Source organism: Rhinolophus sinicus, chromosome 16, assembly GCF_057876585.1.
Source record: "Rhinolophus sinicus isolate RSI-liver-muscle chromosome 16, RSI-T2T, whole genome shotgun sequence".
Classification (NCBI taxonomy): Eukaryota; Metazoa; Chordata; class Mammalia; order Chiroptera; family Rhinolophidae; genus Rhinolophus; species Rhinolophus sinicus.
Window position 1 is genome coordinate 129,295,907 of NC_142516.1, and position 13,672 is coordinate 129,309,578.

A 13,672-nucleotide genomic window follows, 5' to 3' on the forward strand; every position below is an offset into this window, starting at 1 on the left:
TTTGCACCAACCTAATATTATTAGGGGGAAAATTACTTTTGCACCAACCTAATATTATTAGGAGAAACAGAATGGGGGAAAGCAAAGTGTGTAAAGGGGGTCAAATATATGGTAATGGAAGGAAACTAGACTTTGAATAGGGATTACACAATGAAGTACATAGATGTAAAATTCAGTCGTGTACACCTGAAAATTATATTATTAACCAATGCTATGTCAATAAATTTAATAAAAAAAAAGAAAACAAGAAAGATCTTTTTTTCACTTTAAGACATTAGTAAAAGAACAAATTAAATGTGAGATAAACAAAAAAGAAAATAAAAATCAGAGTGGAAATCAATGAAGTATACAAGCACAATAGAGAATATCAATAAAACTGAAAGCTGGATCTTTGAGAACATCTATAAAATCGATAAACTTCTAGCCTGCCTGATTAGAAAACAAAAAGTATAAGATACAGATAACCAATGTCAGGAATGAAAGAGTTGATAAGATTGCATATTCTACAGATATTAAAAAGAGAATAAGAAAATATTATGAACAACTTTATGCCAATACATTCATCAATTTAGATTAAATGGATAAATTCCTTGAGAAATACCAACTACCAAAGCTTATTTAAGTATAAATACTCTGAGTAGCCTTGTGTCTGTTAAAGAAATTTAATTTGTAGTTGAAAATCTTCCCACAAAGGAAATTACAAGCATAGCTGACTTTAATACTGAATTCTACCAAATATTAAATGAAAAATAATGCTAATTCTATGCAAACTCTTACTGAAAATTATAAAGAGGAGGAAATACTTTGCAGCTCATTCTATATGGCCAACATTAGCCTGATACCAAGTCCAGAGAAAGACTTTATGAGGACAGAAAACTGACTCTCAATATTTCTTGTAAATGTAGATTCAAATTTTTAAACAAAATTTATGAAATCAAACCTATAAAAGGTTTAATTTTATAAAATAGATAATACAGTAACACAGTGGTTGGCAGAATTTTTTCTCCCTTCAAATCTCCCTTCAAGGAATACATCCATGCCAACATCTTGATTTTAGGGGTTCTGGCCTCCAATGTATTTGTGACAAGTTGTTACAGCAGCAATAGGAAACTAATACATTGACTAAGTGGGGTTTACTCCAGAATGTAACTGTTTAATACCTAAAAATCATTCAATATAATTTACCATATTAACAAACTAGAGGAGTAAATCACATTATCATCTCAGTAGATACTAAGCCTTTGATAATATTCAATATTTATTCCTGATAAAAACTCTTAGCCAACTAGAGATAAAAGGGAACTTATTCAGTCAGATACAGAACATCTACAAAAAATGTATGGAAACATTATACTTAATGATAAAAGACAGAGGGTTTTCCTTCTAAGATCAGAATCAAGACAAGGACACCTTCTCTCAAAACTTCTGCTAAACACTGCATGAGAGATTCTAGTCAGTGCAATAAGGTGAGGAAAAGAAATAATAGCATTCAGAAAAGGAAGACGGAAAATTGTCTTTATTCACAAATGACATGATTGGTTATGTAGAAAATAGAATGTATCCTGAAAGTAAAGTTAGTAGAACTAAATGAGTTTACCAAGTTTTCAAAACTCAAGATTAATATACAACATTGTTGACAAATTTAATCACTAGTTATTAAATATCAGATTTATGTGTTTACAATAAAAATGGTAGTACCAAACTCCAATAACATTAAAAAGATGGAGAGGGTTTTTGGTTTAATGGAAATATCATACTAATATCCTTGTCATCTTTGAAAGGAGAATAGAAGTTCTGAATAATTTTAGAAGTTAGAAAATTTAGATTAAAGATTTATATTAAAAATTTATGGATAACATTAAAAGAATAAAAATCAAACAATAGTTTTAAGAGAAAAATAAGATATAAATAAAAATAAAGATAAAATTATATTTATCAGTTAGTAGTAAGTAGTAGGTTCACGTGCATATAAAAGGAAAATACTCAAGTTAACAGTAATTTATAAAAATATATAACTTAATTTTTTGTTATGTAAAGCAGATTAGGTGCAGTGAGTAGGAGGTTAGTACTTGGTGCCCCCACAATCATCTGTTTCACCCTTTTAGCACTGGTTTTCTTCTTTAAGTTCATGTCAAAGTCTAAGATGGCTGCTTTGAGTTTGATGCCAGAAGAAAAGGTAAAATGCCAAAAAACATTTTTTTCAGACAAGTCAGCTTTCTTTAAGATTACCCACAAGCCTCATTCAACATTTCTGCTTCATAATTGCCCAGAACTTAGCAAAATGTTCTCCCATGTTTGCCAAGGAGACAAGAAAAGATAATATTTTATTCTGGGTGAGTAACAAAATGTTTAGCTAACAATTAGTGATACAGGAGTGGGCTTTATGGACCTCAGAACAAATCAAAGTTAGTTTGTCAGATAGAACAGATGTCTCACAGAAATTCTTAGTGTTCTTTTTTCTGGGTATATATCCTTAAAAGGTCATGTGGAATGACAAGGAAGTTGACAGATTTTTCTTTTTGAATTAGAGAAAAAAATGAATTAAATTACCTGATTCAGTGATTCATCTATAGTAGGCATTCGGTTAATATTTAATGAATGAATGATTCCCCATATAACGTATTCTCACTAAGCACTGACAATTTCATCAGTGTCATTCCTGATAGACTCATGCTTTTGTGCAAACCCCTTCTCTTAGGATCCTCTAACAGGATTGCAGAGGTTTGGATGATTCAAAATGCTTTCCTGGTAAATAAAGTTTTTCTATTTGAAATAAATCAAGGGAAACTAGTATATTTGGTTTAATAAAAAAATATCATATTTATGTTTCTCATTCTCTTCCTCACCATCTCTTTTTGAAAGCAAAATTATATGCAAATTCAGTTTGAACAGTATTAATTCAACCACAATGTGACATTTCCCTGATAAACTTAAACTCGGACAGAGAACATAAAAGGCACAAGATACCTTTTTCTTTTTCTTTTTGGAATCCTTTGTTCCTTTGTTTGCAAATCTTCCTGACTCAGTAGTGGCACCTCATGCAATTCCCCAGACCCTACAGATAAATCTTAGGAATTCAGTTCAGAAGAAATAGTGTAGTATATATATTTTCCTTTCAACCAGAGGATTTCTGAGCAACTCTCAGAGGGATTTGTTGTAATACACTTGTTCCTCTTGGGTAGATCAGTTTTGTAAGAAAATATTCCAAAGAATAGCTGCAGTAAACAGCTGAGAATACATAATCAGCAAAGACTTTAGTGATAGAACTCTGTCAAGTAAATGAGAATTACTTAAATGTAAAAAAACACATGCAAATATTACAAAATCAATTGAACTGGCCCACTGGCAATCCAAAAATTATTCAATAAAAAATATCTAAAATTATTTTTTTTCTAAAGTGGTTTTTCATTTCAGAGCTTTCTAAGAATATCAGTGTTTCTCTTATTTGTCTTAACACATGCATCTTTGTATTTCAAAGCAAGAGGTATATTTTTGAAACATCACTAAATGGTACAAGATGTCCACCTAGTTTAAATGATTTCTCTTGCTCATTTTGTATTCCTGACTCAGTGTAGTTTATAACAGAAGTCAGCATTTGGACCCAAAGAGGTGTGAGACTGCATCAGTAATTAAGCTATTACTTTTCAGTTTCAAAGTCACTCCTTGTGACGCTGGGGCTAGCACTCTGCCATCTACTATTCAGTTTCTCCAGCTGCTCTGTTTTCGGTCCTGCCAATAAGGAATACTAGAAAGAGACTCAAAAACAGAAAGAAGGGGAACATACATCTTTCCATTCACTACGTTTTCTGGTTCTTTTGTGTGTGTGTGTGTTTTTTGAGGGGGGAGAGGGGCTACCAGTTTGTTAGTGTCATTTCATCAATATTTTACTCTATGGGGGTGGGGGGATTTGTTCAGAGTAGCAATTAATTTAAGTTTTCAGGGTATTTTTGTTTTTTTTTTATTTTTAACAATAATTATAGAACCAGCCTCACGATTCTTGAAACAAGTCAGTACCAGCCAGTTGATGCCCCCTCCACAGAGGTCTGTCCCCTCATCTCTGTGATTCTTCTCTGAGCCAAGAGACACCAGCACCTGCTAAGCAGAACATACTCCTTAAATTGTTTTAGCTCTCAGGAATCCTCTGCCAAGGTTCTAAATTTTAATAAATCCAACCTCCTCCCTTTTCCTCCAGTACAAAGGCTTGTAGCTGTAGGAGGTAGTAAATGAGAAGACGTATGTTCCCCTTCTTCCTGTTTTTGAGTCTCTTTTTAGTGTTTCTTATCAGTAGGTCCTAAAGTTAATTGTGGGAAACTTTAGTGTTCCCTTTTGAATTTTCAGTTTTTCAGTACCCAGTCAATAATTATTTATTTTAAATTGTCTTTTAAAGTAACTGGTATGGTTTCTTTTTTATGACTACACTCTAGTTAGCACACTTGGTGATCCCCAAACTTACAATAATTGCCATATTTATGGGAGTAAGATCTTTTCATCTAGATATTCAAGTGATGTCTAAGACTGGTTCATTTTTTTCAAAACATTTATTCATTATCTAATAGATGTGAATATGTTATGCTAGGAATTGCAAGGACTTTAGAGAATTATGAACCATAACTTCACCTGCAAGTATTTAGGCAATTTAAAATTATGGAACCTGGATATGTATATAATAATTATAATACATTAAGTACTTTGTGAGTATTATGCAGAATGAGCTTTAGAAAAACTTGGAAGAAGGAAATTAATGTCTTTGGAAATCAGAAGACATCTGAAGAACGTTAATAGAGGATAAATATAGTAGCTGGAACTTAAGTGGTATATTTATAAGGAACATTAAGAATATGATTGATGGATATTTTGAAAAATGAAAGAAAAGAACATGAATAGGGCAGAATATCAGAAGAGTTCAAAGCATGCATCAATATTTGGCAGAAATATAGGGTTTGTAAAATATAGTAGTGGGAGATAAAATTTGCAGGGACAATTGGGGTAAGATAGAAAATCTTTAATGACTATTTAAGGATTTGAGGTTTTCTTTTCCAGGTAACAAAGAATAATTAAATTTCTAAAGATAACTGGTGACTAAAGAAGACTAACCTAAGACACATTCAGAATTGATTTGGGTAGAAGAAGACTATAGAGAATGAAAAAGCATTTACTAATATGAATACATAGTCTAATATCTCTTTCTCAAACTGGGAAGCTCATACCATGGAAGTTCTCAGCACTAATCAAGGAATTGTGTGGTCTGAGCATCTGAGGGAATAAAAGTAGTATTTGTTGCAGTGGGAACACATGGGGAAAATGTGTACATGTAAGGGTAATCACGAGCTCATTTTGGACCTCAAAATTTTGAATTGTCTAACATCCAAGTGGAATTGGTGAGCACATGATTTTACTAAAGAAAATGAAGTTCAGAGAAGCAGGTAAAGGCAGAAATATATACTTTTAAACTATCCTCAGATGGATGGTACTTAAAGAAATAAGTGTAGATAGAGAAATGAGAAGATCTGAGGACTGAACCCTGCCACCCTCAAACATTTAGAGATTGAGATAAAGAGGAGGATTTCCAAAGAAGACTAAGAATGAACTGCCAATGAATTAACAAACATAAGAGGGTGTGCTATTTTAGAGTCAAGGTATATGAAAGTTTTTCAGAAACTATAAACTGACTTTGTCAACTGACGTTGAGACCAACCCAGATGTGAATTGTAAAGTGATTATAATTTTTCAATGCAATTCAGTGTATTAAAGGAATGCCTTTACCTTTAAGAGAATGATAATAGATGAAAATAGTTGATCCCCATTAGGTACATATTCTATATTTGTGAATTCACCTACTCAGTATCATTTATTTTGCCACCCCTATACCAGTACTTTTGGCAAGTCAGCTGCCAAGAGTGTACTTTTGCAGTCTATGTAATGCCACGTTTTTCACATAATTATACTTTGTGATTTTGCTATTTAAGCATAATCCTTAGCTGCTGTCTAGTGTTCAGAAGCACAGAAGGCTGTGCTGTGCCTTACAGAGAAAATACATGTGTTAGATAAGCTTTGTTCAGACATGAGATATAATACTGTGAGCTGTGATTTCAATGTTAATGAATCACTGACATATGTTAAATAAGATGTCTTTACATGGAAACACACATAAAACTAGGCTATATGCTGATCAATTGATGAAAATGTTGTGACCAGAGGCTCAGAGGAAACTAAACCTGTATTTCCACTAGGAAAAATGATTCAGTATTTGTGAACTTGGTGTTGGTGGCAATCTTATAGAAAATAACTATAATGAATAATAAGAATTAACTATACATATACATACATATATATATATATATATATAGCAATGATGAATGCTAAGAAAAGTAAATATGTTGCTATCTTAAAAACCATTTTCTTCCTCTTTAAACATTATTAAGGAATAATTGACTATTTAAAGCAAAAATAGATGCATTGTATCATGGAGTTTATATCATAAGTGGAAGTAAAATGCATAACAAAAATCAAACAATGACTGAGGAGCAGGAAATGAAAATATAATAGTATGATGTCCTCTTACCATAGATGTAGTAGTATAACAATATTTGAAAGTAGATTGTGATAAATTAAAGCTATATACTCTAACCATTCAAGCCATCACTAAAAAAAAAGAAAATCAATAAACAAAATGGAGAACTAACAAGCCTACAACAGAGGTAAAAATGAAAAAAATAAACTGCATTGATCCAAAAAGGAAGTAAAAGTAAAGGGATCAAAGAATATATGGGACTAGTAGAAAACAAATAACAATGTGGAAGATTTAAATTCAACTATGCCAATAAACACATTAAATTAACTTGACTGCACACACCAAATCAAAGACAGAATTTGTCATATTGGATGTAAAACATCCAATTATGTACTGTCACAAGAAGCCAATTTTAATTATAAAGTTACAGGTAGATTTAAAGGAAAGAGGTGGATAAAAGAACATATACCATGCTTACAATTACCAAATAAAATTAGAGTTGCTATATTAATACCAGCAAAAGTAGATTTCAAAAACAAAGACTTTTACAAGAAATAAAGAAGGTCATTTCATAATAACAAAGGATTGATTCAGAAAGAGGATGTAATGATCTTAAATGTTTATGCAACAAATAACATAGTTTCAATATATATAAAATGCAAAATTGGATAGAATATCAAGGAAAAATAGATGACTATCCAACACATTTTTCTCAACTATCGAACAACTTGACCTAATCAATATTATGGAGAACTTCACCCCAAAACAATGCAATATACATTTTTTTCAAGTATACATGGAACATTTACCAAAATACTAGACCATATTTGAAGATATTAAACATGTCCTTATAAATTTAAAATGGTTGAAATCATATAAAATATATTTTATGAGTGCAAAAATTGAATTAAAAATGAATCACACAAAGATATACAAAAACTTTAGCTCTTTGGAAATTATAAACGCATCTTTAAATAATTAGTGCAGCAAACATAATTGGAAAATATTTTGAATTGATAGAAAATTAAAACATGGCTTATCAAAAGTTTTGTGATGCAGTTAAAATAGTGTTTAGAGAAACTCACAGCATTAAATACATAGTATAAAGGTAGAAATATTTTAAAAAATTATGTAAATACTCTCCTTAAGAAAAAAGATAAAAAAATAAACAAAACCCAAAGTAAGCAAAAACCCAAAGTAAGCAGAAGAAAATGATGATTGCAAAGACCGAAATCAATGAATGAAAAATATCAATAGAATAAATCAATAAAACTAAAAGATACTTATTAGGGAAGATAATAATATTAATAAACCACTGATAAGAATATTCAGGAAAAAAAAAAAAACAGAAAAGGTGAAAATTACCAATATCATGAAAAAGATGTGTGACATAGCTGTAAATTATATAAACATTAAAACACAATTTTATAGTAATAAATTTGACAAATAAAATGTGCAAAACTCAAGACACATCTCATTTAAGAGGAATTAGGTAGCCTCAATAGTCTGTATCAATTAAAGAAATAGAATTTGGACTTAAAAACCTTCCCACAGAGAAATCTCTATCCCCAAAAGTCTTCACTAGTAAATTCTACCAAACATGTAACAATGAAGTAATAGGAATTTTTAATGAAGTTTTACAAAAATTAAAGAAGAAGGATTGTTTCTCAACTCATTTTATGAGGCCATTACCTTGATATTAAAACAAGGGAAAGACTTTACATTTCAATTTACAGGAATAATAACCTTTATGAACATAGACACAGAAATTCTTAATAAAAATTTAACAAACCAAATCAAACAAAATGTAAAAAGAAACATAGAATATAGCCAATGGAATTTGTCACAGTAACATAAGTTTGGTTGAACAATCTAGTCTATCAATATAATCACTATGCTATCAAAGTAAAAAAGAAACACTTCATCATCTCAATAGGCGCTAAAGAAAAATGTCACTAAATTCAGTGTCTATTCTAGAAGTAAGAGTGGAAGGGAACTTCCTCAACATTATGAAGGCCATTTTGAAAATCTTACAGCTAACATCATACCTCCTACTGAAAAACCAGCTATTCCCCCCATTATTAAGTACAAATCAAAGATTTCTGTGCTCACTACATTTATTAAACATTGAATCGGTGATTTTAAGCAGTGTAACACTATAAGAAAAATAATTGAAAAGGTAGAAATGAAATGTATTTGCAGGAAATTCAATCATCTGAGCAAATATGAATCACTTCAGCTATATCAGTGAAAGGCCAGGAGTTTTCTCATTGTAGTTGGACAAGTAGAATGAATGAGATTCAATAAGCACTACCATAAAAAAACAAAAGGACAATAAAAAAATGACAAAATTTGACAATTACAAGAATTTAGACAAAGCTACCTTAACTAACAAGTGAATTTAAAAGGTTTCAGAATACAAGGTAAATATACAAAATTAAATTGTATTTTTATTAACTAGCAATAAACAACCAGAAATTGAAATTAAAAAAAAAAAAAAAACAACTAATGTCTTTTACGATAGTACCATAAAATATTAACTATTTACATAGCATTTTCTTTGTATTAGTTATTATAAGCAATGTAAAGATGATTCAAAGTGTGTGGGAATACATGCGTAGGTTATATGTAAATACTACACCATTTTATATAAAGGATGTGAGCATCTGTGGATTTGGGGTATGTGCAGGGATTCTGGAACCAATCCCATATCAAGGGATATCGAGGGATGACTTTAAATCATATATTATAAATATATATATAATGGCTATAATATAAAATATAGGTATATTATAGGCATTATATTTTATGTAGTATATAAGAATATGTAATACATTATACATATGTGTATACATAAAATGCCTTTGTAGTCTGTCTTGAATGCAATTATTAGATTGCATTAGACGGAATTGTGAAAGCTTTTCTATATCATGTTTCCATACAAATTTAAAGTTATACTATAGTATCAGACCTTTCCATTTGTGTTCTTTAAATCTATGTTAATTAATAATATTTCCTAAGAGGACTATAGCTGAATATTTGAAGGTAGTTGTCAAATTTTATCATTTTTTTTATTGTTGTTTTGTATTCTGTGGTTTTGCTGCCCAAATCTCTTTCATTCTGTACAACTAAAATGGGAGAAAACTCTTGCCCTTTCACTGATATAGTTGAAGTGATTCATATTTCTGTTGATACATTTCAATTGATTTTCCTTTCTGATAGTCTGTTTCTATCTGTTTTATCTATTTTTGCAATACCACCTACTTTATTGGTTTGCTTCAACTACTGCTCTCCTATTCTTGCAAGAGATTTCTAACACTTTCTCTTAAGAGCTTTTCCTCTCTCCCTGTCACCATCTCCCACCTGCCCTCTATTTCCTGTTTTGTTTTGTTTTGTTTTTCTGTCTTTCGGTCTACTAAAATCCTTTATTGTTCTATCATAATTGAAGAAAGACATATTTAATTGTTAGTGTCCAATTAGACATATTTACTTTTAAAGAAGGTATAAATGCTCAAATTTATGACCACAAGACCACAAAGCAAATTCCATGTCTCCTGAGACAACCACATTTACACCAGAGTTATTGTCCAGTACAGCTCCTGAGAAAAGAGAACTAACAAGGCATTGCCATTTGATGACACACTGCCAGCTGTCTTCTGTGAACAAGAACGCAGTCCCCTCTTAAGCCTCTTGCTGTCCTCAGCATAAACAGCTTTTATGTTTTTTTCTGTTTGGAGGTTTTACATTTGTCAATTGTAAGAATTCAAAGACCTGACTCTACTCTCTGATTTTTATTGGCAGGCCACTCATCTCTAGTGGTTGTTCTGACAACGAGTGAAAAACAATAGATTAACAGTTTTCCAGGAATATGTCTGACATAATTAATCCCTGCATTTGGTTTTTATACCTCGTGTATCAGTGCCATCCCTTCCTGCTAAATTTCTATTCTAACAGGCTTGGAAAGAAACCTAGAGTCAACTCCCTATTTTAGTACAATTAAATTATGTACTTTTCCTTGCAACCAGAGGTTCCTGTTACTCTTTTTCTCAAATGGATTTTTTTGAATGAAAGCACACACACACACACACACACACACACACACACACGTACTATTTGCATCTCAATGTGTTATCCTTCAGAGTTCATTAATTCATTGTATATCATAGGAAGCCATTTCAATAAATCAGGAAGTAACAATCTGAATAAGGGAAAAAAACTAGAATCCTCTTCTGTGAGAGTAATTCATAGACATAGGTACTTTTAGTTTTCATATCTGTATTAGCCAGGAGTTTGCTAAACTTCTGCAATAAACAACCTTAAAACCTCAGTGGCTTAATAAAAATAAAAAAAAAAATCTGGTTCACTCAAAGTGCAGTATATACGAGTAGATGGTTGTGTTTGAGGGGATCTCCTGGGAGTCTTTTCTCTAAATGGGGTGAATTAGAATCCAAGCCTCCATCCACCTTATGCAGTCACAATCCTTCAAGGACTTGAAAAACCTCTCTGTATTTGATTGGCTGATGAATAACAATGGAGAAGTGGAGAATTTCAAGGGTGATATTTAGTGTAAACCTCCAGTGGCATTCAAAACTTTCCCCACATTCCATGGGCACTACCTAATTAGTGGCTCTGAATAATGCAGGGGGCTAGGAAACCTGTCTTCTTGTGTTTCCACAGCATTCATGGACATTTTGTCTGCTGCAGCTGCGTTTGGTTTTGCATCACTATATGCATGCCATTTTTGCTCATGAACGAAGAACTGGCTTCTAGTTTTCCTGTTCCACTGACTAGCTGGGAGTAAGTTCAATCTCTAGAAATTTCTGGGTCCCAATTTTCTTTAAGGAAATGGAAATAAAAATAACAATCTTAAAGAGGGATTGTGAGGATCAAATATAATGACAAGTGGGGAAGTCTTCCAGATGGGAGAGCTATTGATACAATGGATTGCTGTTAATGTGTATTACCAGTTCATTGATTTTTATAGGGATAAAAATAACAGATCAAATAGTGTCCCAAGACTCGTGAAGAAGCCAATCACATTCTGATCAAAATGTTGAGAGAAGATTCCCAATATTTCTCTTACAATGACTCTAAAAGCCATGTATTATAAAATATCTAATTTATTCCCTAAGGTAAGTAGGCGGCAGGAAGTCATTAGGCTAATTTGAGACAAGGACCTGATCTTCCATGCCTTTCCCTCATGATTCTACTGTACATTTGTTTGAAGGTCCTCATTAGAACAATGTACAAACATGGAATGTTTCTAAGTTTTAAAGATAATTGCCATCAGCTGAGTTTTGTCAGTTCTCTACCTTTCCATGCTCTAGGGCAAAAGATATGGAGTAGATGGAGGAAACAATGGAAAAGATTATTAGTGCTTCTCATTATTAGTGTTTGCTTTCTCTAAGATTTTATAGTACAGTCCACTGATTTGTGTCCAATCCATTTTAATGCTGTGTAACTTGAGGCTCAATATTCAATCCCATTTATGTCTTAGCTTTCATCACTGTCAGTTTTGGGAACTCTGAATGAGCATCCAAAACACCAGTGTGTACTTCCCTGTTCCCAATTGGCACATGGGTGTGTGACTTACTTTCTCTCCCTCTGTCTCCTCCTTCCCACATCCTGCAAAAGCTAAAGCACAGTGGGGCATGGAATCTCTGTCTTACAAGACTGATCACCGTTGGTGATAGTGAGTTTGTTAGCCCACCATCTCTGGGTTTATCACATCATACCTGATCTAGCTCTTCAGATTCTGCACAAGCGGGGGGGGGGGGGGGGGGAGGGCTAGAGAACACCTGGAGCAGACGCAGCCTGTGCCTCCGTCTAGGCCCCCGGAATCACCATTAAAATTTTGAGTGGACTGTTGCTAGACTCTGAGCTGGCAGCATCATGCATACTTCTCTCAGAGGCACTCATCCCTTTGTCTCAAAAGGCAGCAGTGACCAGTATGGGTATCCCCACTGTCATCTGCTCACTGAAACTCTTAACTCATGTCCTATGGAAACTCGTTAATATACTTCTCAAACAGGCAGGCACTGAGGGAAAATCACCCACTGGTAGATTCTGCTCATTCTCTTCTAACAGCACAGCCATGCCATTTTTCTCTAAAAATCCTTCCCCTACTTTCCAGTATAGTTTATTTCAGTGTAACTATGTTGCTCATGTATCTAACCAGGGGAAATGCCTAATCCCCTATAATTTCATGAATGGAACTAAGCAGAGTAGATTGAGGTAGACAGAGACTGGAAGCAGAATTCCTGGATAAGAGAGTATTAAAGTTGCCTATTGGGGGGGAAAGTGGTAATTTGGATTAGGGTTCCGTCAGCAAGTATAGAGAAGTCCAATATGCGATGTACTCATTTGACTGACATTTAGTGAGCAGTTAGTATTCACCAGACACTGTGCTAAGTTCTAGAAACACGGCAGTTAAAAGTTGAACACTGACTTTGCAGACCACATAGTCTAACGGCAGAAACAGATTTTAAATAGACATTACTCTAAAATACCATGCATATAATAAAACTGAAAGTACAGGGCTGATAAAAATGCATCACAGGAAACAGGATAAGTTAGGGACTTGGAATGAAAACAATGAAGATGATGATGAAGACGACGATGTTGATGACAACAGGTTACATTAAATTACACCAGGCTTTGCTCTCAATTCCTCACATTCATTAATTTAGTGGGTGTATATAATGTGTGAATAAATCACCTGGGAATCTTATTAAACTGCAGATTCTGATAAAGTGGAATATGACGGTAGATCTATAATTCCACGTTTATGCAAGTTCCCAGATGATGCACTGGTACTGGTCTGGGATCATTTATTGAGTAGGAAGAGACTAGCACATTTAACATTCATAGAAATTCACTGATGTTGGCGTTACTGTTATCTCCATTTTAAAGATTGAGAAACAGACAAAGACAGGTCAAAGCTGGGCACATAGCTGGTGAATGAGGGTACAGACTGTGAAGCCAGTTAGTCTAGCTCTGGAGTTCACCTGTACAGTTTTTTGAGTAAGTGTCATTTTCGATTTAGATCTGAAGGATGAGAAAGGATTAACTGAATGTGAGTGTGTGTGAGGAGCTTGTGTGGGAACATGAGATGAGGAGAGTGTTCCTAGGGGAGAAAATAATGTGTGTGGAGGTTCAGTG